The sequence below is a fragment of the Dendrobates tinctorius genome, unplaced genomic scaffold (genome assembly GCF_039654945.1).
Source record: "Dendrobates tinctorius isolate UK_male_01 unplaced genomic scaffold, ASM3965494v1 ptg000084l, whole genome shotgun sequence".
In the NCBI taxonomy this organism is placed as follows: Eukaryota; Metazoa; Chordata; class Amphibia; order Anura; family Dendrobatidae; genus Dendrobates; species Dendrobates tinctorius.
In genome coordinates this window covers 37,965,419-37,980,071 of record NW_027361752.1, presented here as the reverse complement: position 1 = coordinate 37,980,071, position 14,653 = coordinate 37,965,419, and the positions used below count along the sequence as shown (strand labels likewise).

Sequence of the window (14,653 nt, the reverse complement as noted above, 5' to 3'; positions counted from 1 at the left end):
GGCGCCATCGGGCCGCCTGATGCGGCGGTCCAAGGAGGAGTGTCGAGACTCCCCGTCAGCGGCATTCTGCCGCCCCCACACTCAGATGATTCTCCCGTTCTCTGACTGAGCCGACTGTCAAACTGACAGCTGGCGCAGAGAAAGTGCTGCGCATCGGTGTACTAGCGTCTTCAGACGCCAGTACATACATGTGACTCTGTCTGTCTGACACTAAATCACTTGTTCTGTAAGTGCCAGCGGCCCCTCATCGCTGCCGGCACTTCCGCATCAATGAAGCACCAGCAGCGTGATCAGGTCACATGATCACGCTGCTGACGTCACACGCCGGCGCCCGGCTCTTCAGAGGCGAAGACCCAGGCAGGGAGGCAGGCAGGCAGCGTTGCGGTTGGTGGTAAGTGCTCCAGACTGATAATGGAGCTGAAGACACCGAAGAAGATTATTGATGTAAATTAGGACATGCTCTGGGGGCTAGGAAGGGATGGTTGGGGTCGGGGATGGACGCTAGCGGCTATATGGAGTCAGTGCAAGGGAAGATTGGGCCCAGACAGTGTGTGAGGAGCAAGGCCATGGATGGTGCAGACATATTCATGTGGTGTGGTGGAGAAAGATGAGGAACATATGGGGGGGAACGAAGGAGAAACCTGAGGACATTATGGGGGAAACCTGAGGATATTATGGGGGGACCTGAGGATATTATGAGGGGAAACCTGAGGATATTATGGGGGAAACCTGAGGACATTATGGGGGAAACCTGAGGATATTATGGGGGAAACCTGAAGATATTATAGGGGAAACGTGAAGATATTATGGGGGAAACCTGAGGACATTATGGGGGAAACCTGAGGATATTATGAGGGGAAACCTGAGGATATTATGAGGGGAAACCTGAGGATATTATGAGGGGAAACCTGAGGATATTATGGGGGAAACCTGAGGATATTATGGGGGAAACCTGAGGATATTATGGGGAAACCTGAGGACATTATAGGGGAAACCTGAGGATATTATGGGGGAAACCTGAGGACATTATGGGGGAAACCTGAGGACATTATAGGGGAAACCTGAGGATATTATGGGGGGAAACCTGAGGACGTTATGGGGGAACCAGAGGACATTATGGGGGAAACCTAAGGACATTATAGGGATAAGTGGGGATAAGGGAACATAATGTGTGGGGGGATTTTGAGTGGGGAGGGGGGAACATAATGTGTGGGGGGATTTGGAGTAGGGATATTTAATGTGTGTGAGGATTTGGAGTGGGGATGGGGGATACTTATGTGTGTGGGGAGATTTGAGGACACAAATGAAGAGTGTATGTATGAGGGCATGTATGAGGAAACAGTATGGGGGATGGGTGCAGGCACAGTATGGTGAGTGGGGGATGGGTGCAGACAGTATGGGGAGTCAATCGGGTAAATGTATGTGGATACAGTATGAGTAGCGATGGAAAAAATCTATGTGGACACAATATGGGGAGTGAGGGTGATGGGATGTGTGCAGACACAGTATGGGGAGTCAGGGGGTATGTGTGAGCAGGCAGTATAGAGAGTGAGGGGGTAAATATATGAGGAGACAGTATGGTGAACAGGGGGGATGTTAGAGGAGACAGTATGAGGAGGGAGGGGAATAGTGTGAGGAGACAGTATCTCACAGTGCTCACTGAACGCTGTGCCGGTAATTTACATACATGCGGTCACATGCTGACTAGACATATGTGGCCTCACTCAATGATAATGACAGAGCGAGGCCGGGCACGTCTAGTCGGAATGTGGCCAGAAGTATATAAATCACATGCTTGTGCTGACATGACCGTGTACTCTTGCCATCTTGCCACCGGTACGGGAGAATCCTAAGTGTACAGTGCATTTGTTGTGAGAATTCAGAAGCTGCAATGTCAGGATTCAGCTCTGCAGGTTCCAGTAGTCATCACATGGACACTTCACTATGAAAATCACATACTTATGGTCTTGTGACGAGCTTCTCTTCCTGCTTCTTTCAGTTTTTCATTGAACATTGAGATCATTAGGGAGAGCAGCTCGTCAGTACATGACTAAGTTTGGAAATCGCTTATGTACTGGGGGGGGCGCCGAACCGACTTCTTGCCCCGGGTGCCAGAAAGCCTAGATACACCTCTGACCTCTGCAACTTTAAAGAAGGCGTTTAGTAAGTATTTCCCTGTTCTGTGATGCCGCATTCAGTCTTTGTCCTGAGGATACTGTTTTGTTTCCTGATAGATAGATTCTATCAGGGACCATAACAGTGTGCTCAGGAACAAGATTGAATGCATTGTGAATTGTAATGTCGTATTGTTCATGCTTTGTCTCTTGCACCTGATGATACTTGTGTGATTACTGCAAGATATATTCTTGCAGTGAACACGTGTCCTCAGGTTCAACAGTCAGTGCATTGTGAATTGTAATGTTGTATTGTTCATGCTTTATCTCTTGCACCTGATAATACTTGTGTGTTTCCTGCAAGATATATTCTTGCAGTAAACACACAAGCGTCCTCAGGTTCACCAGTCAAGGCATTGTGATTTTTAATGCTGTATTCTTCATGCTTTATCTCTTGCACCTGATGATACTTGTGTGTTTATTGCAAGATATATTCTTGCAGTGAACACACAAGTGTCCTCAGGTTCAGCAGTCAAGGCATTGTGATTTTTAATGCTGTATTCTTCATGCTTTATCTCTTGCACCTGATGATACTTGTGTGTTTCCTGCAAGATATATTCTTGCAGTAAACACACAAGTGTCCTCAGGTTCAGCAGCCAAGGCATTGTGATTTTTAATGCTGTATTCTTCATGCTTTATCTCTTGCACCTGATGATACTTGTGTGTTTCCTGCAAGATATATTCTTGCAGTGAACACACAAGTGTTCTCAGGTTCAACAGTCAATGCATTGTGAATTGTAATGTATTGTTCATGCTTTATCTCTTGCACCTGATGATACTTGTGTGTTTACTGCAAGATATTTTCTTGCAATGAACACACAAGTGTCCTCAGGTTCAACAGTCTTTGCATTGTGATTTTTAATGCTGTATTCTTCATGCTTTATCTCTTGCACCTGATGATACTTGTGTGTTTCCTGCAAGATATATTCTTGCAGTGAACACACAAGTGTCCTCAGGTTCAACAGTCAATGCATTGTGAATTGTAATGTTGTATTGTTCATGCTTTATCTCTTGCACCTGATGATACTTGTGTGTTTACTGCAAGATATATTCTTGCAGTTAACACACAAGTGTCCTCAGGATCAACAGTCTTTGCATTGTGAATTGTAATGTTCTATTGTTCATGCTTTAGCTCTTGCACCTGATGATACTTGTGTGTTCCCTGCAAGATATATTCTTGCAGTGAACACACAAGTGTCCTCAGGTTAAGCAGTCAAGGCAGTGAGATTTTTAATGCTGTATTCTTCATTCTTTATCTCTTGCACCTAATGATACTTGTGTGCTTCCTGCAAGATATATTCTTGCAGTAAACACAGAAGTGTCCTCAGGTTCAACAGTTAAGGCATTGTGATTTTTAATGCTGTATTCTTCATGCTTTATCTCTTGCACCTGATGATACTTGTGTGTTTCCTGCAAGATATATTCTTGCAGTGAACACACAAGTGTCCTCAGGATCAACAGTCTTTGCATTGTGAATTGTAATGTTCTATTGTTCATGCTTTATCTCTTGCACCTGATGATACTTGTGTGTTTACTGCAAGATATATTCTTGCAGTAAACACACAAGCGTCCTCAGGTTCAGCAGTCAAGGCATTGAGATTTTTAATGCTGTATTCTTCATGCTTTATCTCTTGCACCTGATGATACTTGTGTGTTTCCTGCAAGATATATTCTTGCAGTGAACACACGTGTCATCAGATTCAACAGTTTTTGCATTGTGAATTGCAATGTTCTATTGTTCATGCTTTATCTCTTGCACCTGATGATACTTGTGTGTTTAATGCAAGATATATTCCTGCAGTAAACACACAAGTGTCCTCAGGTTCAACAGTCAATGCATTGTGTATTGTTTTTTTTTTGATGCCGCATTGACTGTTTGACAAGGGAAATCAGGTGTCCGTGATTATACAAGATGTTGCCAGCTGTGCATTGTATAATGTTTATTTTATTATTTTTTCAACAGTGAACAAAGTCCGCACACTTTGGCGCTCGATGAAGGACCGGTTCAACACTGAGGTTTGTGCTGAGGGACAGGTTTGCAGTGGCTCATCAGCAAGGAGCAGAACCAAGTACCGATATCATCGTGCTTTGGAATTCCTACGACCGGTCCTTGCCACCAGAGCGTAAGTATAATTTCCTTTTTTTTTTGTGTTTTCATTGAACATAATCGGTGATTTTTTCTTCCACAGATGATCCGTCTTGTTAATGCTTGATACTAATGTTTACCTTTTTTTTCCACAGCACCTGAAGCAGCACCCTGCAACCTGTCCCTGGAGCGGTTCTTCATCGATCAACCTCGGACCCGTCCCAGCCATCCGACAGCCAGGAAGCAAGTTGCAGGTCTGCAACACAGACAGCTGGTGACTAGGAAGCTGGTCCATCAGGTGTTCCCCTGTCCCAGGTCTCTGCCACTGTTTATGCGGGCACTACCCGCCAGCGGCAGAGGGCCTCGGACAGGAATGTCATGCCCGAGTTTATGCACTTGAGCGAAGCCTTTTATGCCAGCCTCAAGACGCTGGCCGAAAGAGTGGAAAGTGGTTTTTCACTAATGGAACGTGGTTTTAACCATATGGAACACCTCTTCCACTCTTCCGACCAGCGCTTTGAACGGCTGGAGGCCGACCTCAATAGACCGGCGCACCATTTCTTTAGTAAAATTCAACGGGGCATGGCGGATCACCTTAGTCCTGAGCAACAGCTGAATGTGTTACACGCCTGCAACACTGCTTTCTTGCAGGCTATGCAGCAGAATCAGTACGTGCAGCAGTCAGTGGTGTCATTCCCATCTGTGCCACCACTGACTCGCTTCTCCACAGTACCGACTTCTGCTGCATACCACAGCACGGCCACCTGCATTCCTAGCTAAGCCGGACACCACTACACCACACCAATGCCGAGTGCTGCTGGACACTCCACCATCGCCACCAACATGTCAAGCGCTGCTCCTGTCTAGAGCACCAGTACTGCCACCGTTTCCACATCATGGCGCCCCTCCAGTGCAAAATCTGCTTGGGACACTGCCACATCTTCTCCTGTTTGGACCACAGAGACTACATCATCTCCGGAACGGAGCACCGCCACTTCGCATCATCAGCATGGGAGCACAGCCACAACTCCTCATCATTCCAGGAGCACCTCCACCACTCATCATCATTGTAGCACCACCACCACCACTCTTCAGAGGAGTACCGCCACTGCTTCACCTACTCGGGGAACCACCACCACTCCTCTTCAGAGAAGCACCACCACCGCTTCGCCTACACGTAGCACCACCACCACTCCTCATCACAGGAGCACCGCCACCGCTTCGCCTGATAGGAGCACTGCCACCTATTCTCCCACCAGAAGCACCACACATACTTCACCTTCAATTAGCACCGACACCACAAGTTCTCCTGCAAGGAGCACCGCCAGTGCCTCGACCGAGCACCCCAGGGGAGACCCACATTCCATATTTTATTCTTCACAGACACGGTCCAACATCTCGAGGCGGTCAACAACTGTAAGGCGGTCACAAGGTGGTAGTCGGTAAAGGCAGGTGACTCCTGCCCCAAAGAAGAAGAAACAAAAGACTTTGTTAGTCAGTCCCCCCTTTCCTTCCGTTTCTCAACCAGCCTCCAGTTCCATGCCTGATCTCCCTTCCCCCAGTACTTTAGTAGCCCCTTCACCTAGAACCCCTTCCTCAATTTCCAGCCGTTCCTCATCTCTCCACACCCCCAAAGTATCCCACTCTTCCCCCAAACGTCCTTCAAAATAAAAATAACCTTTTTTTTAGTTTTACAAAATAAATGTGCAATTTTTCTGCTTCAAAAAAAGTTTGGTTTAATGTGTCTCTCGCCGCCAACACACACTGCGCTGTAAACACACTAAAAAGAGAGAAGAGCCAGCACTGCCAGTGGTCAGAACGCATAACATGAGGTGCATATGCACATATCTTACTGCATTCAAAATGAGACATTTAGCAAAATATTGATCAATATATTGAGCCACCCCGCCACGCCAAGGCAATCTCATATGGGGGGTCCTACTCTACATTTTTATTATTCACTGTGCCATTGCGGCCTCCTAAATGTTTTAAAAGCAAGACCATATCAAATGCAATCCATACCTGAAGCATATCTGCATCACTCCCGTGCAGCCAGATGGAGCAGGTGCAGATGAAGGCCAACCAGGTCTGAACACAGACATCTCAGGTTTGACCTCCACACACTGCCCAACCAGCAAACACAGATGAAGGGCAATGCAGGCCCAGACATGGATGCAAAAATAAATAAAGCCTGGGGCAGGGCGGGGCTGCCGTGAGTGTGCACAGCAGCCTAGATCAATCACAATAAACACACGTCTCTCGCCGCCAACACACACTGCGCTGTAAACACACTGCGCTGTACCTTTTTCTTTTTTTGTCAACGCATAGCTCCATTAATGACACTTTTACGCGTATCAATCTTGGAGATATGTGTAGTCAAAACAAGAAATCTAGATGACTTGTATTTTCCACATCAGTCTCTTCAGTCAGGTAATAAAACAAAGACTGAATAGAGGATGGTGTTGAGTGCAAGGCCTATCTATTGTTACCTTGGTTTGTATCCAAAACAGTAACTTCACTATGGTGTTTTTTTAACATCATTTAACTTTTTTGGATACAATCCAAGGTTATTATAGCTAGACCTTGTAATTAACCTCATCCTCTATTCAGTGTGTGTAGATAAACTGATTAGATGATGTTGAAAATACCCGCCAATTGTACAATACCCTGGCCTTGTATCATAACGATCACACCTGTGCAGGTGAATAGACATGAGTTGTAACCAGCAGCGTCACTTCAGTCTGCATATATATAACTCAGACTATAGCGCTGCTGCAGTTAACCTCTTATGTGTATTCTCCTGACAATGTGTGATAAGCGTCTGAATATGGTTAGTCACAGTGTTAGGTATCATAAATAGTTAAGAATGCTCCTGCATTCCAAAATGAATAATTGTAACATCATGACAGGTGACACAAATATTAGTGGTATTATCCCCACCATCGCATCACACCGAACTCAAAGTGTAAAGATAATAAAGATCATACAAGTTGTGTGTATGTATTGTCACTTGGTCTTGAGTACTATTAAATGAAGGATGCACAAAACACAGCATCACAAATTCAATCGTACACCTGGTCAGTTGATTATTATATTGAAGTGTAAAAAGACAGAGTGCACTCGGTACAGGTATCAACAAATTTTTTTTATTAACATAAACACAAAAGTAAACTTTGTTACACCATTTGGTCTTGCCAGGCCACCCGTCATAGATCTGAGTTGAAGTAGGCCGCAAATTGGTCCCTCATTTGGCCAACTTCAACGGATGACCTGAGAGGGTGCTGATTAAATTTTGGCAAGGGGTTAGGAGCGGCATCATCAAGCTCAAAGTTCGGGTGCTCTCTAACCATAACAAAATTGTGTAGAACCACACACGCCTTCACCACCTCATCCAGTTTCAGATTAATGGCTGTGGTTAAAAGGCGCCATCTAGAGACAAGTATACCAAAGGCACACTACAGTTCCACTTGCCCTGGTCAGCCTGTAATTAAAAATTCTTTTGTTGTGGTCCATGTCCCGGCTGGAGTAGGGTTTGAGGAGGTTTTGGCACATCTGGAATGCCTCATCCCCAACCATTGCAAAGGGCTGTGGTGGACCTTCGGTGTTGGGAAGAGGACATGGCATGGGGAAATTGAACTGGTTGCCATACAACCTCCGGCCCATGTCCGAGTTCTTAAAAGTCTGGGAGTCATTCCCAAGCCCAAATGCACCAATGTCCACTGCAACAAACTTACAGTCTGCATCAGAAATGGCCATGAGTACTGTAGAGAAGTACTTTTTGTAATTATAGTACTCTGATCCAGTTCTTTTTGGTTTTATAATCCGGATGTGTTTCCCATCCACCACACCCAAACAGTTGGGGAAATTGCAGACTGTCCAGAATCTTTCTGCATTTTCAATCCACTTTTCCACGGTGGGGAGGGGCAGAAATTCGGGACACAGAACGTCCCACAAAGCCCGGCAGGTGCCCGCAACTATTCCTGACAAGGTGGAGATTCCAAGCCGGTACTGGAAGTGCAGTGAAGAGAGGGTCTCTCCAGTAGCCAGGAATCTGGGAAACAGAGAAACAACAAAAATTAATATTTGTGTATCTGGAATTTTTACAACACCAAAAAATAAAATGACAAACAAATATGCAGCCTTTTCTTTATTACATGGCATAAAAATAATGCTGCAGCCTTTGGTTAAGTACATGGAAGAACAATAATTCATAGAACATCTGAGAGAACAAATAAAATTAGGCAGGCACTGTTTTTTAACCCCTTTACCCCCAAGGGTGGTTTGCACATTCATGACCAGGCCAATTTTTACAATTCTGACCACTGTCCTTTTATGAGGTAATAACTCTGAAATGCTTCCATGGATCTTATGACATTGTTTTCTCCTGACATATTGGACTTCATGTTAGTGGTAAAATTTCATTCATATAACTTGCGTTTATTTGTGAAAAAAATGGAAATTTGGCAAAAATTTTGAAAATTTTGCAATTTTCCAACTTTGAATTTTTATGCCCTTAAATCACAGAGATACAGCACACAAAAAACATAATAAGTAACATTTCCCACATGTTTACTTTACATCAGCACAATTTTGGAACCAAAATTTTTTTTTCTTAGGAAGTTATAAGGGTTAAAAGTTGACCAGCGATTTCTCATTTTTGCAACACCATTTCTTTATCGCCTTATTGGGGGACGCAGATTACCATGGGTGTATGCTGCTGCTGCTAGGAGGCTGACACTATGCAAAACAATAAAAATTAGCTCCTTCCCGGCAGTATACACCCACCGACAGGCACCAAGCACCTCAGTTTGTGCTTAGTGTCTGTAGGAGGCGGACCGGGATCTCCCCAGATCCGCAGTTATTAATCCATTTTTTCCTTTAGGGTTTAGATCGAACCTTTTAATCTTTTCTCTTTTATCTTTCAGGTTTTTTCCGTCGGGAAACAGGGTATAGTTATCACCCCGATTTCCCATATCATGCGGCTCAGCGAGCAGTGTGGTGTCACCCACATCGCAACTCTCAGTACCGCAGGCAGGACTTTTTCCCTATCACCTTCTGGTGATAAGGGTTGTGGACAGGTGGCTGGTCCTTGCCGAATCCCCCTCCTCACCCCTTTCTCGGGACAGGGCTGAGAGGAAGACGGCGATCGCAGGAGGTTCAGGCCATCTTCTGCAGGATGCGGGTACAGAGGACCCCCCCCCAGTGGCCTGCCGTTTCTCCGTGGGCCCCTGTGGTCATCCTCTTCAGGGACGTCAGGTAAGTGCCTGTACGTTCCCTCCGGCCCCGCATAAGCTCCGTGAATGGGAGAAGTTGGACCTTGGTGATTACAGGTCCACAATTATTTGAATTTCTCGCCCTCTCTGCCTGCCGCGCGCTCACGCCGCTTGCTTCTCACTCCCAGGGAGACACTGGGGATTCCTCCACTCACCACACAGCGTCACAAGCAGGGGAGGCAGACTTCCCAGGGCCACTGTCAGATAGGCTCCGTTATGTCGGCGTAGGCATGGGGCTGCGGCGTCTTCCTTTCACTTTCCCTCAGCGTTCTCTCTCCTCCCTTCCTGAGCGCGCTCTTTTCAGCGCGCGTTTTCTAGCCCATCACAGGGCTCCTTTCCCTTTGATATGCCAGCCTCCTCCTTCGGCCATGCCCTCTCCTTCGCTGTTAGCCAGTCACGGCGCAGCCGCTAAGCTCCGCCCCCAGCCTCCAGCACAAGGATTTCCTGGATTTTCACTCCTTCCTGCGCTGCTTGGGGGACACTTCAGCGCTTTCTGCTGCTCGCCAGAATCTCGGTAGGCTCTGCTCTGAGGCAAAGATTAGCTCTCCTCGGCAGTTATTCCCTAATTCCTGCGGCCATTTAGTGCAGTTTACCTATGCCCAACCCTTCAGGGGATTTCTGCTTCACGCCCACCGCTATCTATTACGCCTGTGCGCGCTGTAAAAAGAAGTGGGCATCGGGTCAGTCGTCTCCATTCTGCCCCCCCTGCAGTCCTTCAAATATGTCAGCATCTCAGGAGCGCACAGAGTCCCGGGCTGAGGGCACTCTCCCCTCCTCCCTCCCCCCGGAGTGGGCCGTTGTAATGTCTCAGTCTGTATCTGACTTGACAAAAGTATCACAGTCGCTGGTCCAGGTCTTAGAACGATTACCTCAGCTATCTACAGCCACCTGTGCCCCGACCGCCTCTCAGGGTGAGTCGTCTGCACCTGACCGCGACCTTCAGAGAGACAGACAGGGCAGGAGTTCTAGGAAGCGGGCTCTGTCTACTTCGTCCTCTAGCTCGCAGGGCCCTTCTGCTTCCCCCAGACCTTCCTCGGATGACGGCCTTCAGTCGGGCGATGACTCTCAATCGGAAGCTAGTTCGGAAGGGAACAGCGTTTCTAAAACACGGGACATGGTCGATAGCCTTATTTCAGCTATCTTCCAAACGCTAAAGATTAAGCAGGATAAGACTCCACCTCAGGAATGCTCTGTTCTCCTTAAACGAGCAAGACCTCCATCTCGAACCTTTCCCAATTACAAAGATTTCGATACTACCTTATCCAAACACTGGGAGCGCCCTGAGCAACGTTTCTCAGGCCGCAAGTACTTAGACGTACTGTACCCCTTTGACGCAGACCTGCTCACAAAGTGGTCCAAGGCTCCCGAGGTGGATCCTCCAGTTTCCCGGATAGCCTCAAAAACGGTGCTCTCTCTGCCAGATGGGGCATCGCTTAAAGATCCTACTGACAGGCAGATTGAATCTCTGGCTAAGTCTATCTTTGAGGCATCTGGCGCCTCTCTCTGCCCTATCTTCGCATCTGCCTGGGTGGCGAAAGTCATTTCCGCTTGGGCTAAAATTCTTTGCAGGGGCATCTTAGCATCAGCTCCTCAAGATGAGTTGGCGGATCTTGCAGATCAGGTTAACCATGCGGGAAAATACCTTTTGGCCGCCTCCTTGGACGCGGCCGGCTGCGTAGCAAGGGCTAACAGCAACATGGTAGCTGTACGCCGAGTCCTCTGGCTAAAGTCATGGAATGCGGACACTACTTTAAAAAAGTCGCTTACCAATCTGCCATTCCATGGCTCTAGACTCTTTGGTGCAAAGCTGGATCAGATAATTTCCGATGCCACTGGTGGTAAAAGCACTTCGCTTTCCCAGTCTCGACCGAAACGTTTTTTCAACAGAAAAGGTTTTCGTCCATTCAGGCCCTTTCGTCCCTTCTCTGCCACGGAGAGATCTGCTCAACAAGATCGGCCGCCCTCCACCAGGGAGCGGGATCAGAGGAAACCTTCCTACAAACCCGCTCCTCGCTGGAGATCTAGAGGACAATATTCCAGATCTTCAGGCGCCAATTCCGGCAGATTTTCTTCTAAGTGACGGGTCACCCCCACCTGGAATTTCTTCCAGGGTGGGAGGCAGACTTTCCTTTTTCGTGGATGCTTGGCTGTCCGTTGTCGACGACGCTTGGGTCAGAGAAATTGTCGCATCCGGATACAAGATCGAATTTGCTTCACCCCCGAACAGACGTTTTTTCCGGTCTCGGCCTCCGCGACAGCGGTCCCAGACTCCGGGTTTTCTGCAGGCCATTTCCTCCCTTTTTTCCGCCGGAGTCATTGTTCCCGTTCCCTCAAACGAACGGCTTTCCGGGTTCTACTCCAATCTCTTTGTAGTCCCGAAGAAAGACGGCTCTCTTCGTCCAATTTTGGACCTCAAATTGCTCAATCGCCACGTGAAGATTCTTCATTTCAAAATGGAGTCTCTTCAGTCGGTGATTGCTTCCATGGAACCCGGGGAATTCCTCTGCTCGGTGGACATTCGGGATGCCTATCTGCACATTCCAGTTTGTGTGCAGCATCAGAAGTATCTTCGATTTGCGATTCAGGGAGACCACTTTCAGTTCACGGCCCTTCCTTTCGGCCTAGCTTCAGCGCCCCGTGTTTTCACGAAGGTGATGGCGACCGTGATGGCCATCCTTCGCTCCAGAGGGATCCTCATCATCCCTTATCTGGACGATCTTTTGATCAAGGGTTCGTCTCGCCAGGACTGTCTCCAGAGTCTGCAGATAACCCTGGACACTCTCGGCCGCCTCGGTAAGCTAGTCAACAAGGAGAAGTCCATTCTGACCCCCACCCAGCGTCTGACCTTTCTGGGCATGGAATTCGACACGAATCTAGCCCGTGTTTTTCTTCCAAGGGAAAAATTTGCGACTCTTTCCAAGGGCATCAGAACTCTCAAGAGGCCTACACCCATTCCCATCCGGTCCTGCATGAAGGTTCTGGGGATGATGGTGGCTTCCATGGAAGCAGTACCCTTTGCGCAGTTTCATCTTCGCCCCCTCCAGCTGTCTCCGCTTTCAGCCTGGGACAAGACCACGATGTCCTTGGACCATCCTATTTGGCTCCCTCTCAGAGTGAGGCAATCTCTCACTTGGTGGCTACGGCCAGAGTCAGTTCTCCAAGGGAGGTCCTTCCTTCCACCTCAGTGGCAAGTCGTCACCACCGATGCGAGCCTTCTAGGATGGGGAGCCGTGTTCCATCAGAAAGCAGCCCAAGGACGCTGGAATCCACAGGAGTCTCTCCTCCCAATCTTCTGGAGATCAGAGCAATCTTCCTGGCCCTTCTTCATTGGCAGCCTCTCCTCTCCGGCAAGCCGGTCCGTATTCAGTCGGACAACGCCACGGTCGTGGCGTACATAAACCATCAGGGGGGCACGCGCAGCAAGCAAGTAATGTCAGAAGTGGCCAAGATATTCCGCTGGGCAGAACGTTATGTTCCGGTAATCTCCGCCGTCCATATTCCAGGGGTGGAAAATTGGGCTGCCGACTTTCTGAGTCGCCAGGGCCTAGCGTCCGGCGAATGGTCGCTGCACGCCACAGTCTTCAATCAGATATGCCACCATTGGGGCACCCCGGATGTCGACCTCATGGCATCTCGGATGAACCACAAGGTGCCGCAGTTCGTAGCCAGGTCCAGGGACCCTCTAGCCGTCGCATGTGATGCGCTGGTGACTCCGTGGTCCCAGTTTCAACTTCCTTATCTGTTCCCGCCTCTGGCCTTGATTCCACGAGTGGTCAAAAAGATAAAATCGGAAGGCGTACCAGTGATTCTAGTCGCTCCAGATTGGCCAAGACGGCCTTGGTACGCGGAACTAGTCAACATGCTCGCGGACATCCCCTGGAGGCGTCCAGACCTTCTCTCGCAAGGCCCCCTTTACCACGAGAATTCTCAGTCTCTGAGTTTGACGGCATGGCTGTTGAGACCGCAGTCTTGAAGGAATCAGGTCTGTCCAGTCAGGTTATTCAAACTATGATCAGAGCCAGCAAACCAGCCTCTTCCCGCATTTACCATAGGTACTGGAAGGCTTTTTTCCATTGGTGCGATGATAAAAAAGTCTTCCCAATGTCCTTTTCTATCCCATCTATCCTTGGGTTTCTTCAGTCCGGATTAGAAGCGGGTCTGTCCCTCAGTACGCTCAAGGGCCAGGTTTCCACTCTCTCTATCCTCTTCCAAAGAGAGCTAGCTTCTCTACCGCAGGTAAAAACCTTTCTCCAAGGGGTTTCCCATGTGGCTCCTCCTCATCATTCGCCAATAGACCCGTGGGATCTCAACCTCGTTCTTAGCGCTCTCCAGAAGGCGCTGTTCGAGCCTCTCCAGGACATTCCTTTGTCTCTTCTCTCGTGGAAGGTCACCTTTTTGATCGCCATTTCATCCATCAGAAGAGTTTCTGAATTGGCGGCCTTGTCATGTCGTTCCCCTTACCTGATTCTCCATCAGGACAAAGCCGTCCTCAGGCCCGTTCCTTCTTTTCTTCCAAAGGTGGTTTCCTCTTTCCATATCAATGAGGATATCGTTCTTCCTTCTTTTTGTCCGGCTCCCTCTCATCCGCTTGAGAAGTCTCTCCACAAACTGGATGTAGTTAGAGCCCTGCGTGTCTATCTCGCCAGGACTTCTTCCTTTCGTCTGTCCGATTCCTTGCTGGTCATCTCTGAAGGTCGCCAGAAGGGCCTTCCGGCTTCCAAATCCATGATCGCTCGCTGGATTCGTTCTACCATTCTGGAAGCGTATCGTCTTCAGGAAAAACGACCCCCTCCGGGAGTAAGAGCTCATTCCACCCGGGCTGTGGCGGCTTCGTGGGCTGTTCGTCACCAGGCTTCGGCCATGCAAATTTGCAAGGCCGCAACCTGGTCGTCTTTGCACACCTTTACGAGGTTCTACAGGGTTCATACCCAGGCCTCGTCTGATGCTATTGTTGGTAGGAAGGTTTTACAGGCGGCGGTGGCTCACCGGCCGACTTAAGCCCTTCCGTTACTTTTGTTCCTTATTGCTGTTCCCACCCTTGGGACTGCTTTGGAACTTCCCATGGTAATCTGTGTCCCCCAATAAGGCGATAAAGAAAGATGGATTTTTGGTTCTTACCG

The 14,653-nt window shown here is 48.2% G+C and overlaps 1 protein-coding gene and 1 long non-coding RNA gene across 2 annotated transcripts in view; one reads left to right on the top strand and one right to left on the bottom strand.

Annotated features, from left to right (window-relative positions):
• The window catches only part of LOC141097395 (synaptojanin-1-like), a 236,399-nt gene that overhangs the window by 29,089 nt on the left and 192,657 nt on the right, over positions 1–14,653 (bottom strand). The gene's annotated exons all lie outside the window — the stretch shown is intronic.
• Positions 1,974–4,563, top strand: LOC141097520 (uncharacterized). Its single transcript, XR_012233976.1, has 3 exons — positions 1,974–2,163; positions 4,138–4,297; positions 4,416–4,563. It is a non-coding gene; the product is annotated as an uncharacterized lncRNA (long non-coding RNA).